Source organism: Muntiacus reevesi, chromosome 9 (assembly GCF_963930625.1).
Source record: "Muntiacus reevesi chromosome 9, mMunRee1.1, whole genome shotgun sequence".
NCBI lineage: Eukaryota > Metazoa > Chordata > Mammalia > Artiodactyla > Cervidae > Muntiacus > Muntiacus reevesi.
Window position 1 is genome coordinate 46,416,242 of NC_089257.1, and position 20,013 is coordinate 46,436,254.

General features: G+C 37.4%; 1 protein-coding gene across 2 annotated transcripts in view; it reads right to left on the reverse strand.

The window, feature by feature from the left end:
• LOC136174796 (interferon-induced very large GTPase 1-like) overlaps positions 1 to 19,557 on the reverse strand; it is a 54,673-nt gene extending 35,116 nt beyond the window's left edge. The window contains exons 1-2 of one of the 2 annotated variants that reach the window (XM_065945002.1): positions 19,435 to 19,557; positions 7,259 to 7,328 (exon numbers count right to left, since the gene is read on the reverse strand). The gene's annotated coding sequence lies outside the window, so the exon portion shown is untranslated. Of the gene's footprint in view, positions 1 to 7,251; positions 7,329 to 19,434 lie in introns of both variants that reach the window. The other variant, XM_065945003.1, reaches the window with a different exon arrangement.
• Positions 19,558 to 20,013: the final 456 nt, after the last annotated feature.

Here is a 20,013-nt window from a genome sequence, read left to right on the forward strand (position 1 = left end):
TTCCTGATATTCTGGATGGTTGACATCTGCCAGGAGGGTCGCAGCCAGAGATCAGCTCCCCAGAAGAGACACAAGCTGCACTGGACCAGCGTGCCCGGGAAACTGAGGCTGGGACCGCGGAGGGAATAAGGCGCACTGCACCTGGGGAGAGTGCGCTTGTCAAGCTCCTGGTTGCCTGGGCTGCATAGATGGGAAGGCACAAAACTAAGGCCCAACCAAGTCTGTGCCTTTGTGGATTACCCGAAAAACTGAACCTGAGCAGCTTGGGCCTAGGAAGTGCATGCAACTCAGGGCCCGCTCCCTGTAGAGCAGCGTGGAGCCTGAGCAGTGTAGACGGGGAAAGCACACACACCGCGAGCGGGGGCAAACCCAGTGTGGCCAGAACATTGTGAGCACTCCCCACACACACCAGTGATATTTGTTTGCAGTGCCCCTCCCTCCCCACAGCACGACCAAACAAGCGAACCTAAACAAGAGACCACCTCTGCCCACTTGTGTCAGGGCAGAAATTAGACACTGAAGAGACTGGCAAACAGAAGCCAAATAAAGAGGGAACCGCTTTAGACGGGACAGGTGCAACAGATTAAAATCCCTGTAGTTAACACTGACAACACTGGAAAGGGCCTATAGATATTGAGAAGTGTAAGCTGGAACAAGGAGTTATCTGAAACTGAACCGAACCCACACTGCCCGAAACAGCTCCAGAGAAATTCCTAGATATATTTTTACTATCATTATTTTTCTTTTTAATTAAAATAAAAACTTTTTTTTTTCTGTCTTTCTTTCTTTCTTTTTCTTGAAAGTCCTCTATCACTCCTCTACTACTCCTTAATTTTCATTTTTATAACCCACTATAACCTGGCCAAAAAAGGGGGGGGGCCCAATTTTTAAAGCAAACTTCATATATATTTCTTAAATTTTTTCTTTTTGTTCTTTTAATGTTGTATTTTTAAGAGTCTAACCTCTACTCTAGATTTTTAATCTTTGTTTTTCAGTATTTGATATCAACTTTGGACATTTAAGAACCAAATCTTCATTACCCATTTTTACTCAGGAGTGTGATTACTGGTTTGATTACTCTATCCCTCTTTCGCTCTCCTTTTTTTCTCCCAGATCACCTCTATTTCCCCCTCCCCCTTCTCTTCTCAATCGAATTCTGTGAATGTCTGTGGGTGTTCTGGGCTGCGGAGAACACTTAGGGAACAGAGTACTGCCTAGATCTGTGTCTCTTCTCTTGAATCCCCCCTTTTCTCCTCCTGCTTACCTCTATCTCCTTCCTCCCTCTCCTCTTCTTCATGTAACTCTGTGAACCTCTCTGGGTGTCCCTCACTGTGGAGAATCCTTTGACTATTAACCTAGAAGTTTTATTATCAGTGCTATATAGTTGGAAAAGTCTTGAGGCTACTGGAAGAATAAGACTGAAATCCAGAGGCAAGAGGCTTAAACCCAAAACCAGAGAACACCAGAGAACTCCTGACTATAGGCAACATTAATTAATAAGAGATCATCCAAAAGCCTCCATACCTACACTGAAACCAACCACCACCCAAGAGCCAATAAGTTCCAGAGCAAGACATACCATGCAAATTCTCCAGCAACACGGGAACATAGCCCTGAACGTCAACATACAGGCTGCCCAAAATCACACCTAACACATCGACCCATCTCAAAACTCATTACTGAACACTCCATTGCACTCCAGAGAGAAGAAATCCAGCTCCATCCACCAGAACACCGACACAAGCTTCCCTAACCAGCAAACCTTGAGAAGCCAATCCTCCAACCCCACCCACTGGGTGAAACCTCCACAATAAAAAGGAACCACAGACTACCAGAATACAGAAAGTCCACCCGAAACACACAAATCTAAATAAGATGAAAAGGCAGAGAAATACACAGCAGGTAAAGGAATATGAAAAATGCCCACCAAGTCAAACAAAAGAGAAGGAGATAGGGAATCTACCTGAAAAAGAATTTAGAATAATGATAATAAATATGATCCAAAATCTTGAAAACAAAATAGAGTTACAGATAAATAGCCTGGTGACAAAGATTGAGAAGATGCAAGAAAAGTTTTAGAAGAAATAAAAAAGAGTCAATTAAAAATGAATAATGCAATAAATGAGATAAAAAAGACTCTAGAGGGAACCAATAGTAGAATAACAGAGGCAGAATATAGGATAAGTGAGGTAGAAGATAGAATGGTGGAAATAAATGAAGCAGAGAGGAAAAAAAGAATCAAAAGAAATGAGGACAACCTCAGGGACATCTGGGACAGCATCAAATGCCCCAACATTCGAATCATAGGAGTTTCAGAAGAAGAAGAGAAAAAGAAAGGCCATGAGAAAATACTCGAGGAGATAATAGCTGAAAACTTCCCTAAAATGGGGAAGGAAATAATCACACAAGTCCAAGAAACCCAGAGAGTCCCAAACAGGATAAACCTAAGGTGAAACACCCCAAGACACATATTAACCAAATTAACAAAGATCAAACACAAAGAACAAATATTAAAAGCAGCAAGGGAGAAACAACATATAGCACACAAGGGGATTCCCATAAGGATAACAGCTGATCTTTCAACAGATACCCTTCAGAACAGAAGGGAGTGACAGGACATACTTAAAGTAATGAAAGAGAATAATCTACAACCCAGATTACTGTACCCAGCAAGGACCTCATTCAGATATGAAGGAGAATTCAAAAGCTTTACAGACAAGCAAAAGCTGAGAGAATTCAGCACCACCAAACCATATCTTCAATAAATGCTAAGGGATCTTCTCTAGACAGGAAACACAGAAAGGTTGTATGAACGCGAACCCAAAACAACAAAGCAAATGGCAACGGGACCATTCTTATTAATAATTACCTTAAATGTAAATGGGTTGAATGCCCCAGCCAAAAGACAAAGACTGGCTGAATGGATACAAAAGCAAAACCCCTATATATGCTGTCTACAAGAGACCCACCTCAAAACAGGGACACATACAGACTGAAAGTGAAGGGCTGGTAAAAATATTCCTCACCAATGGAGACCAAAAGGAAGCAGGAGTCGCAATACTCATATCAAATAAAATAGACTTTAAAATAAAGGCTGTGAAAAGAGACAAAGAAGGACACTACATAATGATCAAAGGATAAATCCAAGAAGAAGACACAGCAATTATAAATATATATGCACCCAACATAGGAGCACCACAGTATGTAAGGCAAGTGCTAACAAAAATGAAAAGGGAAATTGACAATAACACAATAATAGTGGGAGACCTTAATACCCAACTCACATCTATGGATAGATCAACTAAACAGAAAATTAACAAGGAAACACAAACTTTAAATGACACAATGGACCAGCTAGACCTAATTGACATCTATAGGACATTCCACCCCAAAACAATCATTATCACCTTTTTCTCAAGTGCACACGGAGAATAGATCTTCAGAACAGATCACATCCTGGGCCATAAATCTAGCCTTGGGAAATTAAAAAAAAAAAATGAAATAATTCCAGTCATCTTTTCTGACCACAATGCAGTAAGATTAGATCTCAATTACAGGAAAAAAAACTATTAAAAATTCCAACATATGGAGGTTAAATAACACGCTTCTGAATAACCAACAAATCATAGAAGAAGTCAAAAAAGAAATCAAAATATGCATAGAAATGAATGAAAGTGAAAACACAACAACCTAAAACCTATTGGACACTGTAAAAGCAGTGCTAAGAGGAAAGTTCATAGCAATACAGGCTTACCTCAAGAAACAAGAAAAAAGTCAAATAAATAACCTAACTCTACACCTAAAGCAACTAGAGAAGGAAGAAATGAAGAACCCCAGGGTTAGCAGAAGGAAAGAAATCTTAAAAATTAGGGCAGAAATAAATGCAAAAGAAACAAAAGAGACCATAGCAAAAATCAACAAAGCTAAAAGCTGGTTTTTTGAAAAGGTAAATAAAATTGACAAACCATTAGCCAGACTCATTAAGAAACAAAGGGAGAAGAACCAAATCAACAAAATTAGAAATGAAAATGGAGAGATCACAACAGATAACACTGAAATACAAAGGATCATAAGAGACTACTACCAGCAGCTATATGCCAATAAAATGAATAACTTGGAAGAAATGGACAAATTCTTAGAAAAGTATAACTTCCCAAAACTGAACCAGGAAGAAATAAAAGATCTTAAGAGACTGATCACAAGCAAGGAAATCGAAACTATAATCAGAAATCTCCGAGCAAACAAAAGCCCAGGATCAGATGACTTCACAGCTGAATTCTACCAAAAATTTAGAGAAGAGCTAACACCTATCTTATTCAAACTGTTCCAGAAAATTGCAGAAGGCAAACTTCCAAACTCATTCTATGAGGCCACCATGACCCTCATACCAAAACCAGACAAAGATGCCACACAAAAAAAGAAAACTAGAGGCCAATATCAATGATGAACATTGATGCAAAAATCTTTAACAAAATTCGAGCAAACAGAATCCAACAACATTTTAAAAAGCTCATACATCATGACCAAGTGGGCTTTATCCCAGGAAAGCAAGGATTCTTTAATATTCACAAATCAACCAATGTAATACACCACATTAACAAATTGAAAGATAAAAATAATATGATTATCTCAATAGATGCAGAGAAAGCCTATGACAAAATTCAACATCCATTTGTGATAAGGACTCTCCAGAAAGCAGGACTAGAAGGAATGTACCTCAACATAATAAAAGCTACATATGACAAACCCACAGCAAACATTATCCTCAATGGTGAAAAATTGAAAGCATTTCCCTTAAAGTCAGGAACAAGACAAGGATGCCCACTCTCACCACTAATAGTCAACATAATTTTGGTGTGTTGGCCACAGCAATCAGAGCAGAAAAAGAAATAAAAGGAATCCAGGTAGGAAAAGAAGAAGTAAAACTCTCATGGTTTGCAGATGACATGATCCTCTACATAGAAAACCCTAAAGACTCTACCAGAAAATTACTAGAGCTAATCAATGAATATAGTAAAGTTGCAGGATATAAAATTAACACACAGAAATCCCTTGTATTCCTATACACTAACAATGAGAAAACAGAGAAATTAAGGAAATAATACCATTCACGATTGCAACAAAAAGAGTAAAACACTTAGGAGTATATCTACCTAAACAAACGATAGACCTATATATAGAAAACCATAAAACACTGATGAAAGAAATCAAAGAGGACACAAATAGATGGAGAAATATACCGTGTTCATGGATTGGCAGAGTCAATATTGTGAAAATGACTATACTACCCAAAGCAATCTACAGATTCAATGCAATCCCTATCAAGCTACCAACAGTATTTTTCAGAGAACTAGAACAAATAATTTCACAATTTGTATGGAAATACAAAAAAACCTCGAATAGCAAAAGCAATCTTGAGAAAGAAGAATGGAACTGGAGGAATCAACCTGCCTGACTTCAGACTCTACTACAAAGCCACAGTCATCAAGACAGTATGGTACTGGCACTAAGACAGAAATATAGATCAATGGAACAGAATAGAAAGCCTAGAGATAAATCCACGTACCTGTGGACACCTTATCTTTGACAAAGGAGGCAAGGGTATACAATGGAAAAAAGACAGCCTCTTTAACAAGTGGTGCTGGGAAAACTGGTCAACCATTTGTAAAAGAATGAAACTAGAACACTTTCTAATACCATACACAAAAATAAACTCAAAGTGGATTAAAGATCTCAATGTAAGACCAGAAACTATAAAACTCCTAGAGGAGAACATAGGCAAAACACTCTCCGACATAAACCACAGCAGGATCCTCTATGACCCACCTCCCAGAATATTGGAAATAAAAGCAAAAATAAACAAATGGGACCTAATGAAACTTAAAAGCTTTTTCACAACAAAGGAAACTATAAGCAAGGTGAAAAGACAGCCTACAGAATGGGAGAAAATAGTCGCAAATGAAGCAACAGACAAAGGATTAATCTCAAAAATATACAAGCAACTCCTGAAGCTCAATTCCAGAAAAATAAATGACCTAATCAAAAAATGGGCCAAAGAACTAAACAGACATTTCTCCAAAGAAGACATACAGATGGATAACAAACACATGAAGAGATGCTCAACATCACTCATTATCAGAGAAATGCAAATCAAAACCACAGTGAGGTACCATTACATGCCAGTCAGAATGGCTGCTATCCAAAAGTCTACAAGCAATTAATGCTGGAGAGGGTGTGGAGAAAAGGGAACCCTCTTACACTGTTGGTGGGAATGCAGACTAGTACAGCCACTATGGAGAACAGTGTGGAGATGTCTTAAAAAACTGGAAATAGAACTGCCATATGACCCAGCAATCCCACTCCTGGGCATACACACTGAGGAAACCAGATCTGAGAGATACATGCACCCAAATGTTCATTGCAGCACTGTTTGTAATAGCCAAGACATGGAAGCAACCTAGATGTCCATCAGCAGACGAATGGATAAGGAAGCTGTGGTACATATACACAATGGAATATTACTTAGCCATTAAAAAGAATTCATTTGAATCAGTTCTAATGAGATGGATGAAACTGGAGCCCATTATACAGAGTGAAGTAAGCCAGAAAGGTAAACACCAATAGAGTATACTAACGCATATATATTGAATTTTAAAAGATGGTAACAATAACCTTATATGCAAAACAGAAAAAGAGACACAGATGAACAGAACAGACTTTTGGACTCTGTGGAAGAAAGCGAGGTTGGGATATTCTGAGAGAATAGCAGTGAAACAAGTATACGCTCATGGGTGAAACAGATCACCAGCCCAGGTTGGATACATGAGACAAGTGCTCAGGGCTGGTGCACTGGGAAGACCCAGAGGGATGGGATGCGGAGGGAGATGGGAGGGGGGATCGGGTGTGCAACACATGTAAATCCATGGCTGATTCATGTCAATGTATGGCAAAAACCACTACAATATTGTAAAGCAATTAGCCTCCAACTAATAAAAATAAATGAAAAAAGAAAAAAAAGGTAAAGTAACAAGGCATATCCTCTGTACCTTGTCTTGGATATCATTCAGTATAAAATAAAATTGAAAATGTTACAGAATAATATGGATATACATATTGTTATTTATCTTATGAAAAGTATAAAGTAAATAATAAATATATGTGCATATGATTATTTTTAAAAAAAGACTCAACGGTCTAAATTAAGGCCAAGGTTTTATTTTTGTTTGTTTGATTTTTATTTTAACTAGAAACTACATACCACAACTGCAGTCAGGAATGCTGATCCTGTAGGTTTTCTTTCAGAAGTGACTTCCCATCCCCTGGAGCTTCTGTCAGGAGATAATAGGCAATGTTAGGAAATAGCAATTTGGAAATTTCCAATTTCCAGTTAGGAAATAATAGGAAATAGCAATATGGAAATTGCTGCAACATGGAAAATAACTTTCAACTTATTGGTATAGACTGAAAGTTAATGGAGATGCTGTGTGTCTTTTCTGCTAATGTTTTAGCAATTCTATTATTTTCTTGTTGTCTCAAAATGGGGAGATGATTTCCTTCAGGAAATGTGTGAGATTGTAACCCAAAGAAGGCCTCTTCAGCATTTGAAATCCCATGGTCATTGACCTCCATATAGGTTAGGAAGGAACAAAAAATGTGGGACAGTAGCGGTAGCTGCGTTTTCCTTCTAAGACTTTAAGCCTACTGACCTAGAATTCTCAGAGCTGTCAGTTCGAGGGCACAGACAAAGACACATAGAGAGGAGGGTAGACTTCTCAATGATTGTCTCCACTGGATGGTCTGGTTCAGATGTGGACAAATATTGTTGTGACACTGGAAAGCTGGAGAGTCCGTCCTGTTACACTGTCAGGCTCCTGGTAATTCTTCATTCTGCATGAGTGACTGTGCTGAGTGTTGGGTAGGGGTTGAATGTGTCAGAAGATATTTTTCAAGATTACCTTCCCTGAAGGGAACTGGCACACTATGGATATAGCCCCACATTAGGAGATGATCTGCCTGTGATTTGAGAGCATTGGTTTATACCCCAATGGACACAGGCTTTGATCACCAAGCAGCATGGTAAAAGTAAGATTTTAGATTGACTACAGAAAGTGTCATGTGGAAATCAATCCATATATTTAATTCTTGCTAAAGACTGAATCCTTGGTATCTGTTGTAACCTAACAAAATGATCTCTGCTGAAGATAAATGCCGAGGCCTTAACTAGGTGTATGTAGGTCCAGAACACACTAGTATTTTCCTCAAGAATAAATCAGTTTTATAGTTAAGTTGTATACCAGGATCCCTCCTTTCCACCTCTGACTAGACTGTCTGGGAAGAAATCCTTTGAAGTCACATAAAAATCAAGTTTGTCAGTTCCAGCAAGGATCTAGTAATAGTAATAGTCATAAAACTATATCATTGTTGAAGATCCTGTTTTGTCTTTCACTGACTTATTCTTTAAGGAAAATACATATAAAATGGTGTGTATATTTGAGCACTTGTGTATAAGGCACTTGTTCTAATAGTTTCCAATGTCAATGAGTCATTCTTTGTAGCTTTGTGTGCCTCAGAGCTAGTACTGGTGTTATGTCAATGAAAGAAAAGTAGAGCTATGTGTAGTAGGAAGAAGGATGAGGAGAAGAAAAGATTCTTTTAGTTCCTGTCTACTTTGCTTTTGCTTACAGTGAAGGACTTTTGGGCTAGAGGTAGATTATTTACCCATTCTTCGTGGTGCTGGAAAGATTTTATCAATGATTTCTCTACGTTGCTTATCATATGAAAATTAAGTGAAAGTGTTAGTCTCTTACTTGTGTCCAACTCTTAGTGACCCCATGGATTGTAGCCCGCCAGGCTCCCATGTCCATGGAATTCTCCAGGTAAGAATACTGGAGTGGGTTGCTATTCCCTTCTCCAAGAAGTCTTCCAAACCCAGGGATCAAACCCAGGTCTCCTGCAATTTCAGGCAGTTTCTTTACCGTTTGTGTCACCAGGGAAGTGTATAGTTTTGGTCTATGTGAGTGCCAAACCATAGAGATAGATTTAAAGAAGGCAGAAATCTATTCCAAAAACTCAGAAATTGCAGCAAATTAATGCAGGTGTTAAAGATTGTAATGTCCTCGCTCTTCTGACTGATTGAACTTGACTTGGTTTTAAACCCATTTAAAGTTAAAAACATGAGTTAATATTTCAAAGTAGTTGTCCTCAGACTTTATATTGTGTAATGATTACCTGAGCACATCTTAAAAACGTGGATTCCCAGCCCCACTCACAGAGAATCTGACATGGAGGGTCTAGCTTGCTGCTCAGGAACTATGGTTTTTATAAACACCTCAACTTTCATTGTGCAAATGCTGCCAAGTGGTAAATCACACTTTGAAAAAAACTCTATTCTAAGAAAACATTTTCTAGTGGAGAAAAGGTGGGAGTGTAAAAAATGAATTTGCCATTTCTGTTGGCCTGAACACGATGATGTATCATTTGACTGTCTTTACTTCTTAGTTTCCAGTTGAAGTACTTTTTCTGTCTCAGTACTGGAATGAATACACATGAAAATTCAACTACTGTGCTGGAATGTTCAACTGAGTTAAATTTTTTAAGACTTTAACTTCAAAGGATAAAGAAACGGAAATGTCTGTGCAGAGTTGTAAAGCTTTTTAAGGAGACAGGTAGGCTAGATCCAGGAGTGCTGTTGACATATGACTAAGTCTAATATGGTCAGAAAAATTACCTGAAATTTCTGATAATTTCCGAAATTATCAAAGAAAAAAAATAGGCTATTTCCCAGAGCTATAATAGGCCTAATTGTCCATATTGAAAATGTAGATCAAATGTTGTGTGAAGTTAACAACAACAACAGAAACAACTCTGTTTAATAGATCCTGGGAATCCTCTCCTATTCATAGAATAGATAGTAAGGAGTTTGAATATTAAACAAATCAACAAACTTGGTTATTTACAGATATCTTATTAATCAAAGCAGACCGATGTCAGAGTTCCCAGTAGCAGCATGCTATTGCTACATGATATTATAGCATTATTTTTAATATTCTTAAGGTATATGATTTGGATCCTAAGATCCAAATTAGTAACCAAGTTAGTAAAGGAAAAAGTAACGCTACTATTGTAAATGATTTTTATTGTATAAGGTAAAAGTTAAAAACAGTTATAATGAAAATTCTCACTAGTTCATACAAACAATGAATGCTTGAGAGGGTGTGGAGAAAAGGGAAACCCCTTGCACTGTTGGTGGGATTGTACATTGATTCAGCCATTAAGGAGAACAGTATAAATATTCCTTAAAAAAATAAAAATAGAACTAAAATGTGACCCAGCAACCCCACTATTGGGCAGTTACCCAAAGAAAACCATATTTCAAAAAGACACATGCACCCCTATGTTCATTGCAGCATGACTTAACAATAACCAGGATATGGAAACAACCTAAATGTCCATCAACAGAGAAATGGATAAAGAAGGTGTGGTTCATACACACAATGGAATATTACTCAGTCATAAAAAGGAACAAGATGGGGTCATTTGTAGAGATGTGGATGGACCTTGAGACTGTTACACAGGGTGAATTAAGTCACAAAAAAGAAAAACAAATATCATATATTAATGTATATATGTGGAACTTGAAGAATTGCCATAGATGATCTTATTTATAAAGCAGAAATAGTGACAACAGATGTAGAGAACAAATACATAGGTATCAAGGGGGAAAGGGGGATGGGATGAATTGGGAGGTTGACACTGACATATACATGCTATGTATAAAATAGATAACAAATGAGAGCCTACTGTATAGCACAGGAAACTGTACTCAGTGCTTTGTGGTAAACTAAACAGGAAGGAAATCTAAAAAAGAGAGGACATATGTATTTGTATAGCTGATTCACTTTGCTGTGCAGTAGCAACTAACACAATATTATAAAGCAACTATACATCAATAAAAACTTTAAAATTTCCAGTTAGCTCAATACAGGATGAGGTGGTATAGGCGAGGATATTGTGTGTGTGTGTATGTGTGTGTGTGTGTTTGGTGGTAATGAGAGTGAAAATGTACCAAGCTGGTAAAAATTTAATTTTGAATGTGACAGATAAGAATGAAAGTTAGTGATGACATAAAAGGGTGATTCCTTTCTCTCTATGTGTGCGCATGCTCAGTCATGTCCAACTTTTTGTGACCACATGGAATGTAGTCCCCAGGCTTCTCTGTCCATCATCTTAACTAATGAAATAATAAAATGAAATAAAGAAATCTTCATTGGTATCAAAAAAGTATACAAGAAAAAATTCAAAGGAAGAAATTATGGGTACATGTAAATAAGTGACAGGAATAAGTCAAGTTTTTCATCCTTATGTATATGCCAGTAGAACTGTGTGTAAACATACATCAAGATGTGTCCACCAGAATGTTCACAGCATCACTATTCATAAAAGTAAAAAATTGGAAACAATCCTGATGTCCTTTCACAGTCTCATGGTAAATAAAAAGTGACATATTCGTACAATCATAAAAACAATATCACGGTGATACACAACAATATGGGTAAATTTCACAATTTTAAGTCTTGAAACAAGCCAAATACAAAAGGATACATATAATACGAATCCATATACAGAAAGATAAATACCTGCCAAAATGTATTTGTAATATCACAAGTCTGAGTAATGACTAGTGTAAAATGTTAGGAAGTAGCGAGATTAATGATAAGAAGTAGCTAAGACTATGAGAGATTGTTCTAGAATATGGGCAGTGTTCTAATTCTCCACCTGGGCATGCTTTATGTAGTCAATGTGTGATACTTCATTAAACTATAGATACTGGTAGACTTTAATCTCATGGCATGATATTCTCTATGGGTTGAGAAATCATTGATCAGTGGAGGAAGGATCAAACAGACCAGGAGAAAAGACCAAAGCAGTCTTTGTTCCATCCCAGGAGGACTGTCAAGTTAATCTGTATTGTTCCTAATCAGAATAAAGTCACAGGCACATGTTTTATGGTTATTGGGCTCAAGTCTTTCATAGTCACATAAACAGAAAGCAAAAAATCTCAGACCTTATATGGAAAACCCCTGAGAACCTGTTTGTTATTTCCTGAGCTAAAAAACCTGAACATGGTAGGTGTGAGAGAGACTTGAGGGTACAGTTGGACAGGAATAGAGAAAGACTTGTAGTTCTTTAGGGTAAGGGTCAGGCCACTGAGAAATGGAGATTTTCAGAGACTAGCAGGTAAACTTAGGCTTATTATTAAATGACTTGTCCTCTGTAAAAAAGGAGAGCATAATTCTTTGTTTAATTTCCTGTTGTCAAAGAAAAACACAGATAAAGTTGTGTGGACATCTATGTGACAGAAAAATAACATCAGATAACTTGTATCCAGGGATCTTCTCTGACATCCGCTAACTCAAAGTTTCCTTTCTATTATACCTCAGGTTCTAAAGAGGAAGACTGTGGAGAATAGGCCTCTCAGCCATATTTAGCAGAAATTCAGTAGAAGGGATATAGTTGATGATATAGATGTTATAAAAGTTTAGATAATTGTTCACTTTTCTAATCTATATTGATCTCTACCTTGTTAAAGTTCATGAATACTATTAACCCCAACTTGCTGAGATTATCAAGAAGCTTTGAGGTATTCAAACTCAAGATGTCTTCTCTCAGAAATAGGGATTCTTTTGACTTTTTTGACCTAAGTAAATTGCACATGTATATGTGGTTTGGGTGTGTATGTAAAACAGAAGGAGGTCATTACATTGTCTCATTTTAAGACTTACATAAGAGCTACCAAGAACAAGATGGTATTAATGAAGACAGATATAGGTCAATGGAAATGGAAGAGTACAGAGGATCTAGAAATACACTCATACATATGTGCTACACCAGTTTGCAAAGAGGAATGGAAAATCTATCCAACAAATGGTGCTGGGACAATTGGATATCCATGTGGAAAACACCTGATCATTGACCCCGCTTTATACCACACCCAAAATAGCTCATCACACCACAGCCAAAATAACTCAAAAGAGACCAAAACTTAAATGTAAAAATTAACCTATTAAACTTCTGGATGAAAGAAGAGTGAAAAATATTAATATTCCTGGCCTTGCAGTGGGCAAAGCTTTCTTAGGACACTAAAATCATGAGCCATAAAAAAACTGATCAATTAGACAATCAAAATGAAAAATTCGGCTCTCTGAAAATTACGTTAAGACAATTAAAGGTCAAACTAAAGAATGGAAGAAGATATTTTCAATGAATATATCTGACAAAAAACTGGTATCCAAATTATATAAAGACTCTTACAGTTCAATAATATGTAAGAGAATGCAGTAAGAATAGGGCAAAGTGTTTGAATAGCTGATTTCATAAAAGAAGGTATTGAGTAGTCAGTAAGTGCATTGAAAAGATGGTCAACATCATTAGTCATTAGGGAAATTCAAATTAAAACTGCAATGAAAAAACAGAACAAACTCATTAGAAAGGCTAAAATTAAGAAGACTGAGAATATCAAGTGTCAGAGTATGTAGAGAAGCTAGAACATGCCTCACTAATGGTAGTAACCATTGCAGAAACTTGTTAGGCACTTGTGAAACATGCACACACCATATGACTCAGACATTTCACTTCTAGATATCTATCCAAGAGAATGAAAAATTTTTGTCCACACAATGATTTGTGTATAGATGTTCATAGGATATTTTTGCATAATAGCTAAAAACTGGAAATACTCAAAATGTCCAAAATTAGGTAGATACCAGGTTGGCCAGAAAGTTCTTTTGGGTTTTTGTGTAACATCCCTGAATGAACTTTCTGGCTAATCCAATAGCTAAACAAAATACACTACACAATAAAATACCGGTTAATAATAGAAATGGATAACTACTCATACAAACCACAACATGATTGAACTGAAAATTTATTATGCTGTGTGAAAGAAGCCATCAATGAAAGAATGTTTCATGTATTATTCCATTTGTATAAAATGCAAACTAATTTATAGTAACCCAAAGCATATCAGTGGTTGCCTGGGACTGGAGCAGAGGAAGGGGCAAAGACTGCAAAGGGGCACTGTAATATTTTGGGGGTCATGAAAATATTTTATGTCTTGATTGTGGGAATAGTTTCAAGGGTTTAGTAGTTTCAACTTGGCAAAATTCATCAAAATGTAAACCTTAAGTGGATGCATTTTTTGTGCTAGGTTTTTTCTCAATAAAATTGACATAAAAATAAGAAAATAATTTTAAACTAGCATAGAGGAAGCCACATGATTCCATCTTCTGTGGGACCTTTCAAGTGCGAGAACATAGGGCCCGTATAGGTGAGAGTGTATGCTTACACGTAGACATGACTTCCTTGAGACCATTTTATTCCCATATTCTAATTTGCTTTTAGACTAGTGAGGCTTCTGGGAGCATTCTAAAACCACATAGCAAGAGAAGATCTTTTCCCTTTCCTTAGTTTTTACATTTTTGTCTTCATGTACTTAGCGATTAGTAGCAAATGCCTTAGCGACAGTTGAAACATGAGGCATTGTCTTGAGGACAGAAAGAAACTGAACTGGGACCTGAACCAAGATCAGCCAAGTGTGTAGAGGATGTTTTTGGATAACTGAGGAGACTGATGAAAAAAGGTGAATCCCTGGGGTCCCAAGGGAATGTGAAACCAGCATGGGAACAGCCTAGGACAGAGTTGTACTTCTTACCAGCAGATGAGACCCTTGAGGTGGAATATAAGTGCATCCTAGCTTGCACCCAGTTACTTGTTTAAACCTCTCTCTGCCTTTTGTTTTCTCAATGCATCTACTATGTTGCCATCTTCCCAGGGTCTCGGGCCCCAAAAGAGTCTAGCTTGACTCTTCATTCTCTTCTTCACTTCCCACAATCAAACAATTCATCTTCATAATTTTACATATAGTTTACACTTACTGGTCTAGTCCTAAATGCCAGCCACTTTTTGAAACAATGGGGTTAGAGAGATAAATATGAAAAAGCCTGAGAAGTTTCTTTGAACTGATAGTCCAGAAGCATTGAGAGGGGTCTATGAATACAGGAAAGATTACATCAAAGAGAGCATTATTTGAGGCTCTTCTCACATTTGGTGACCTCCCTTTCCATTTCTACAGGGTGTAGAAGCTATGTGGTCAAACCTTCCTCATCTTCAAAGGTTGTCACCTTCAAATTAAGACTCTATTATCCATTCTTGTGTTCTTCCCTCTGGTCCCCAAGGAAGAGGCATCCCTAAACTCTTTGCAATATTAACTCTGTTCTTTAAATCCTGCTGCTACTCACCTCCCATTGGCCTTTTTCTTCTTTTTTTTCTTTATCTTAGTTCTATAATATTTGGGGTAATTTTACTTTTGTGGTTGCTTCACTTTGAATAAAAAAATACATCTTCCCATTTTGTTTGAATATAGAGTGGATATTGCCTCCTCCATAAGCTTTTCTCTATATTTCTTTTATTGTTAGATTTCTCAAAAAGGAATTTCAAATTTAGCACTTCTGGCTCAGTAAATGTTGGTTGATGAAATAAATTGCTGAATGCATCCTATCCACTTATTATTATTTAGTTTCACTTCTGACTTCATCTTTTTCTAGAAAAAGTTCTCCTCAAGTCTGATATTCACATTCTAATTATCCAGTCCAGGGAGCCTTTCCAGCTTTCTATCCTGTTAAATCTGGGAGCTCCTCTTTGTTGACCATCTCTCCTCTCTTGTACCCATGATGATAATGTGCCTTTGAGTGAATGAGATCATACAAGTACCGCTGATTGGAAGTTTGGTAAAGAAGTTTTAAATGTCAGCATCTTTTTCACACATATTTATTGAGGGCTTTCAGCACGCTGGGAAACGATTTAGGTACTGAGTGTTGACTAATGAATAAGGCAGGTTAGCTCCCCGCCTCTACAGTGTTTACCTCTACCTGAGGGAAGCAGACCATAAACTTCAAAATATTTGGAGAAGGAAAATAATTTCAGGTTAAGTGTTAGCAAAGAAACAGTCAGATAATTGGATGGAGAGTAACCTGAGACTGCTTTTGATCATGTAGTTAGAGAATAAGTGTTCAAAGACTTTGCTGCTAATCATGAGCTGCTTTAGGCTCTTTATGCAGCGCCTAGCCTTTACCAGTTATCAAATATCATGATTCACCAGTGACACCACTGGGTGTTTATCTAAAGGAAAAGAAAATACTAATTTGAAAAGATCCTCCCCATCCCTGACCAGGTCCATTCCAGCATTATTTACAATAACCAAATTTGAAAGCAACAGAAATGTCCATTGATGGATGGATGGATAAAGAAAGTGTGCTACATTTCTAATATATTCAGAAAAAAAAAGAGAGAGAAATCCTGCCATTTGTGACAACATGGTTTGACCTTGAGGGCATTATGTTAAGTAAAATGTCAGACAAAGATAAATACCATATGATCTCACTTACATATGGAAGCTAAAACAAACATAACATAACCAAAAACAAGCTAAATGATAGAGAGAACAGATTGGTGGTTGCCAGAATTTGGGGGAGAAGGATGGAAAATGGGTGAAGGAGGTACAAAGGCTGAAATTTCCAGTTATAAAAGGAATGAGTCCCGGGAATATTATGTGCAGCATGATGACTATAATTGATAATACAGTATTGTGATTTGAAAGTTGCTAAGAAGACCTTAAAATTTTTCATCATAAGGAAAATAAACTATAACTGTGTGGTGATGGATGTTTACACAGGCTTGCTGTGTGTTATCATTTTGCAATGTATACACATATGGAATCATGTTACACAGTTTAACTAATATTATATGTGAATTATATCTCAATAAAAAAGAAAAAAGTAACAACATGTTAGCTTATCTTTTAATCTCTACCTCCTATTGTAGATTTTACTGTTTCTGTAGCTCCTCTTGGACTTGGATTTACGGTGTTGAATGGCTTTTCCAGTTAGAAACTTATTTTGAATTCCTAACTCTGGCCCTTTGGGGGTATTATTCCATTTTGATGGGCAAATGGTGATGTAGGCACATTTTATTTCTTGGAAGCCATTTTTTCCTACTTCTTCACCTAAATTATGTTCTTGTTAGTTACCTACTAAATGCTGGGCATTAGTTTGTGCTATTTGACTGCTCTGTATAAGCAGCTCTCGAATCCTTATCTCTATCCTTGTATGGTCCACCTTTCACAGTGCATCCTGAAACGCATAGGTAAGTCATTTACTTGTTTACAAAACTCGAAAAGTCCTCATTGGTTTATGCCATGATCAAATTACTTGGCACTAGCATTCAATCCCTCTCACAGTCTGGCAATAATCAGCCCAGTCCCCCACTCTTTTTCTTTGAAGTGAAGTGAAGTCGCTTAGTTGTGTCCAACTCTTTGTGACCCCATGGACTGTAGCCTAGTACTGGAGTGGGTTGCCATTTCCTTCTCCAGGGGATCTTCCTGACCCAGGGATTGAACCCAGGTATCCAGCATTGTAGGCAGACACTAAACCATCAGCCTTCTGTTATAATACTACTTCTCTTTTGTGGTTTGGTTTCCTGGCTGCAAGGCAGGTGGCATCTTAGCTCCCCCACTGGGGGTCAGACCTCAAAAAGCAGTCTTAACCACTGGACTGCCAGGGAAATCGTAACCCAATTCTTTTTACAACCACTCTTTTTCCTTTTCTGAACTTCTAGTTCCCTTTCTTCCCTTAAAAGCTGTACTCTATCATCTTTCCTTGATCTCATAGTTTTTTTTTAACCCTGTGTGTTGAGGTGGACCAGAATATGCCACCTCCAAATCTGTCACATTGACATGTGGATTGTTCTGTGCAGAAGGCAATTAAGACCCAGCAGACTCAGGAAAAGCCTTTTTACCTCTCCTTGAACTTCCTAAAAGAATTATATAGAGGGCCTGTACCAGTAAGTATCAGAAAAGGAAATGATAACCCACTCCAGTATTCTTGCCTGGAGAACTCCATGGACAGAGGAGCCTGGTGGGCTACAATCCATGGGGTAGCAAAAAGTTGGAGGGACTGAGCGACTAACACTGTACCAGAAAGAGCTATTACCAGAGACAGCTTTTTTATCAGAAAGACACATTTGCACGGTATCTCAAACATTTGCTTACCAATCATTTGCTCTTCCCATGTTAACTGTGTTCCTCCTCTTTGAAGCCCCAGACCCCTACTGCCTTCTCCTTAGCTTAAGATGGTTTATATGCCTCAAATCCCAGGCCATCTTTGAGTCTTGGTGGGGATTCTGTAAGTATGTAATTAAACTTAACTTTGTCCTGTTAGTCTGTTTTATATTAATTCAAATATTAGATCAGCAAAATATTATATTAGATGAGTATTTTCCAGGACACTATACTCCTAATCCAATTCTCCTTATTTGTGAAGCCTTCCTTTATTCTTCCAGGTCCAGTTAGTTCCCTTCTTCTCTGTATTTACCATAGAACCTCTTACTTACATGAGTCATAGTAAAGTTAAACTTTTCATGAGGCCTTTTCTCTTAGAATGCAGTGATGGTTAAAAGAAATTCACTCAATCTTTTGTGTTCTGAGAATTAACTTACTGCAAAGAGCCACCTTTTTGCATACGACTTAGGTAAGACTCATTTGTGTGTTTCCCTATTACTATTACTTATAAGGAGGCCAGACACAGGCCCCCTTTTTAAAAATTAACTGCTTTTCTTTCCCTATTTCTTTATTGCTATACAGTAGATCTTTCTTGGTTACTTGTTTTAAATATAGCATCAGACAAAGACCCTTTAAATTCCATTCTTTGCCTCATGAAACTTTCACTGAGCTGTTTGTCCCCCTGATCAATTGGAGCGTTTGAAATTAAAGTTAATTAAACTTCTCTCCTTTTTAGCCCCTCAAGGATGGCCCATCCTCAATCTGATCCAGCATACAACCTGCCTTAATGATCCCTCCTAAGAATAAAAATATTTCCTTTTATACACACCCTCTATTCTCTGTTCTTTCTAGCCTGTTGACCCTTCCCTACAAAAGAAAATTCCTTTCTGCCTGTCCTTTGCAGTTCTGTTTGAATTGTTTTCTCTATTACAGTAGTTTCTTTTGCTTTATTGCAATAATCTTTTCAAATGAAATCTCTTTTTATGTTACTGTAGATTTATTTTTATTTGATGATAGAAGTTACCAAATTGATTGTCTGTTTTGATAATGTACTCCCTTTCCCTGAGATTTGGAGCTGTTTATTGGAACAATGAGAATGTTAGATTCATATTTGTGTTCTCATCATGCCTTAAACTGCCTTGATTTCTGACTGTCCCTATTGCCGTTTCCATCCATTTCTGTTTTTATTTTAGTCTCTGAGTGTGTTCTCTCTCTCTGTCTACCCATTTTGTATTTTAGTTTGTATTTTGTTTGTAGTTTAGTCTCTGAGTATGTTGTTGTATCTCCCTGTCTACCCATTTCCCTCCTTCTCCTTCACTTACCTGTCTCCTTGAGGCCAAGCTCCTGTCTTCAGTTTGCTCCAGAGAGATGAGCGAGAAAGCAGAGCAGGTTCCTTCCCCGAGTCTAGCAGTTTGCTTATTGAAATCTCTAGCCTAGACTTCAGCTCCTTCTGTGGTAAAAGGGCAAGCAGGAAGTGAAAAACTGGTTTCACTTTAGTTTCCGCCCCCCCCGCCCCTTTTAAAAGATCAGCTGATTTTAAGGAATCCTTCTCATTTATTTATTTATTTATTCGTTCATTCATTCATTTATAATTGTGATTTATATTTATTTATATTATTATGATTAGATAAGTGTGTTTTATAATTGTGTTTACATTGTGATTCCTGGGTGTTAAGGTTTTTCCAAATGGAAGACTAATATTCAGGGGGAGCGGTGTGTGTGCATGTTTATTTATGGTGGCCTGGGGTGAGCACCAGATAAAGAACATGGGAGAAACAGGATAGGGAAAGAATTTCAGAAAAGAGACAAGGGCACAATCGAATGTCTTCCTCAGGGAACTTGCTTTAACTGCTTTACTGTTCTAGCTGTGTGATTGATTTGAACATTAACAAAGTTTCAAA